Below are 4292 nucleotides of genomic sequence, written 5' to 3' on the forward strand. Positions count from 1 at the left end.
TTGTGCAAAAGGGGTCTTTCATGCTGTCGTGCCTGTTGAGGGACCCTCGTATAAAAAGGCTGAAGGAGAACGACCTGTACTGGGTGGCCAAGCTACTAGACCCCCAGTATAAGCAGAAAGTGCCTGAAACTTTACTGAATTACCGCAAGTCGGAAAGGATGCAGCAGTTCCAAAATAAATTAAAAAGTATGCTTTACACAGCGTATAAGGGTGATGTCACAGCACAACGGGAATCTAACAGGGGAAGAGGTGAAAGTAATCCTCCTCCTACCATGACCACGCCGGCAAGGACAGGACGCTTTACAGACGTGTTGATGGAGGACATGCAGAGCTTTTTAAGTCCTACGCATCGCCACAGTCCTTCGGGGTCCACCCTCAGAGAACGACTCGACCGACAGGTAGCAGACTGGCTGCAAAAACGGCACATACATGTGTCAATTCCCCTTCGTGATCGTTACCTTGTTGTGTGAAGGGGCTTGCGTATCACAATGAAGCAACCACCTCTATGAGTGTGTTGGCAATGGCAATGTTGGCACACCCCAGAAGATAAGGTCTTTTCTTCATTGTGAACAGACCAAAAGCGATCGGCTGGATAATTTTGCATAGAAAAAACATAAATTTTCTTTGTGATCATCTAAGGTGATCATTAAAGCCTACTAGGCCAACAATGGGCCCACACTGCAGAATCATTGTTTTCTGGGTCACTTAACTGTCACTGAACTACCTCAGCACGACCATAGGCTTTGAAAAAACCCCATCGCCTGCAATCTCCAAGATTGACTCAAAGAGGAATACAATTTATGTCATGAGTGTGTCAACTATTGACAACTCAATGCGGTTGTCTAAAATCTATTCCATACACATCCCCTGATAGGGGACGTAACAGGGATTAAACTGATAGGAATAGTACTACTTATCATACCACTCATATTGGGATTGCACAGTACATTACACGGCGCACGCGCAGTGCCCCAATTTGGAAGTAAGAGGACCGACCAAGCATCTTTTTCCATCTCCCGGTTCCTAAAATCTATTCCATACACCGGCCCCTGATAGGGGAAAAAACAGAGATTAAACTGTTAAGAACAGATTTTTTTTTTAATTTAAAAAAAAGAGGACAGCCTCTGCGGAGCTGGGTATTTTTTGGCCGAGTTACTGAACGCTCATGCATAATGGCTGTAGGCTCATGCGTCCTTTTGCGGAGGTGACAAACCTGGTCAGTCAAACCCATCATTGACCTCATCCCATATGCGTTTTTTCTGGAGCGTGCCCTGCGAAGAGTGCTGGATCAGGCCGTAGATGAGCATGAAGAGGAAGAGTTGTGGTCACCATCACCACCAGAAGCAGCCTTGTCGTCGTCGATTGCTGGACCTGCGGCAACGCAGAGAGAGGAGTCTGAAGAAGAGGAGTCAGAGGAGGAAGGTGGCTTTGAGGAGGTGGAAGACCAACCACAGCAGGCATCCCAGGGGGCTTGTTGTCACCTTTCAGGGACCCTTGGTGTTGTACGTGGCTGGGTGGAGGAAGAGACATTCAATGACGTCAGTGAGGACAAGGAACGGGACATGGCTAGCTTGGTATCCAACCTTGTGCAAATGGGGAGTTTGCGGTTGTGCAAATGGACTGTTTGCAGTTGTTTGCGGTGCGTTAAACGGGGAGTTTGGTCTGTCACTGTGAAGCGGGCGTAACCCTTGCACTACCTGATCGATACAACATCATACCTGATCGTATACACACACAGGATGTTTTAAAGCACGTTATTCCAAACAATTTAGGAATATTAGGTGATTTATGCCCTTTATGGATTAAAACCCGACTCTGCGTCAACTACGTAATTTTCCATGGGAGTTTTGCCATGGATCCCCCTCCGGCATGCCACAGTCCAGGTGTTAGTCCCCTTGAAACAACTTTTCCATCTTTATTGTGGCCAGAAAGAGTCCCTGTGGGTTTTAAAATTCGCCTGCCTATTGAAGTCTATGGCGGTTCGCCCGTTCGTGAATATTTGCGAAAATTCGCGTTCGCCATTCGCGAACGGAAAATTTTATGTTTGCGACATCTCTAGCGAGGGACAGTGTTAGTGCGATTTTTTGTGGGTGCAATACACCATCTTTGCACCCCTGAAACAGAAAGCTAATCATAAATCTGGCTGTTAATTCTGTGGGTGACCTACAGCATTTTTTTGTGGGTGCAATGCAACATTGTACTTTGTACCCCTGACGCACAAATATAATAGGTAATCCGTCTGTTAGTTGGGTGCACGTCATATACCCATTTATTGCGTGAAGTACACCTGCACTGCATGCATGACAGGGAAATTGATATAGTTAATCCATGTGACAGGCGCAGCACTATGAAGTGCCTTTTGTGCTGTGGCATTAGAAGAATTTTGATATCTCTGACTTTTTAGTGTAACCAGACTGTCTATTACTCTATAATTCCTCTAGCGCCATTCTATGGAAGCAGTAGGTTTAAAAAGCACACCAGATGCTTGAAATAAATTATTTATTAACTTCAACTTTTCTTCACATATAACACTGCCGCCTCCGCAGCAGATAGTCCATGTACAAAACACGTGTTGAATAGTGACATAAAATGGCGGTATGCATAAGATGGTGATTCAACTGTTTAATATTGTCATTCAACATAGAATGGTGGATATATTTCTCTCTTGAGTATCTGTACTCTCACTTTAAGTTATTTAAGCACTTTAAGATCTCTCTGAGAGGTATATTTGAGGTCTACCAATAGTTCACTTGCTCTACTTGGTTTGCAGTTTGCTCTATACAATTGCTTATGATCTGGTATGAGCAGTTTGCATTTGTATGCAATTTGTTTGGATTGTATGATTGTACGGCTCAGTAGTTCATTTGTATGGTTTGTTTGTATGGTGGAACTGTAAGTAAACATTCATATAACCAGTTCAGGTATACAGTTCTAATCACTATATTAACAGTAGGAACATTATATAACAGTTTTAAATACCTATTTTGGCATCTTGCCTCCATAAAACACAGCTCTTAGTGGAGTGTGTGTCTGTTCAGCTCCTCTTTCTGGTGAATAATGATTCCAGCAGCTCCTGCTAAGGGAATTTCCCACACAAGTTATGTGTGAGGCTGGCTGTAATTGGTCAAAACTCCTTGGCTGTGTGAGGCTAGCTAGGATTGGTCAAGATTCCTGCTTAGCAACAACAGTTTAACTTTATGCTTTCTGTTGTGTCTGCTGTGTCATTGAGCTTACCTTACACTATATAATGAATCTTAAAGGCATATTATTAGAGTTGAGCGAACACCTGGATGTTCGGGTTCGAGAAGTTCGGCCGAACTTCCCGGAAATGTTCGGGTTCGGGATCCGAACCCGATCCGAACTTCGTCCCGAACCCGAACCCCATTGAAGTCAATGGGGACCCGAACTTTTGGGCACTAAAAAGGCTGTAAAACAGCCCAGGAAAGAGCTAGAGGGCTGCAAAAGGCAGCAACATGTAGGTAAATCCCCTGCAAACAAATGTGGATAGGGAAATGAATTAAAATTAAAATTAAAAAAATAAAAATGAACCAATATCAATTGGACAGAGGTCCCATAGCAGAGAATCTGGCTTCACGTCAGCAGAGAATCAGTCTCTTCATGCCATAGCAAAGAATCTGGCTTCATGTCAGCAGAGAATCAGTCTCTTCATGCCATAGCAGAGAATCTGGCTTCATGTCAGCGCAGAATCAGTCTTCATGTCATAGCAGAGAATCAGGCTTCACGTCACCCACCACTGGAACAGGCCACTGTCACACATTTAGGCCCCGGCACCCAGACAGAGGAGAGCGGTCCCGTAACAGAGAATCTGGCCTTATGTCAGCGCAGAATCTGTCTTCATGTCATAGCAGAGAATCAGGCTTCACGTCACCCACCACTGGAACAGGCCACTGTCACACATTTAGGCCCCGGCACCCAGACAGAGGAGAGCGGTCCCGTAACAGAGAATCTGGCCATATGTCAGCGCAGAATCTGTCTTCATGTCATAGCAGAGAATCAGGCATCACGTCACCCACCACTGGAACAGGCCACTGTCACACATTTAGGCCCAGGCACCCAGACAGAGGAGAGCGGTCCCGTAACAGAGAATCTGGCCTTATGTCAGCGCAGAATCTGTATTCATGTCATAGCAGAGAATCAGGCTTCACGTCACCCACCACTGGAACAGGCCACTGTCACACATTTAGGCCCCGGCACCCAGACAGAGGAGAGCGGTCCCGTAACAGAGAATCTGGCCTTATGTCAGCGCAGAATCTGTCTTCATGTCATAGCAG

The sequence above is a fragment of the Bufo bufo genome, chromosome 10 (assembly GCF_905171765.1).
Source record: "Bufo bufo chromosome 10, aBufBuf1.1, whole genome shotgun sequence".
Taxonomy (NCBI): Eukaryota; Metazoa; Chordata; class Amphibia; order Anura; family Bufonidae; genus Bufo; species Bufo bufo.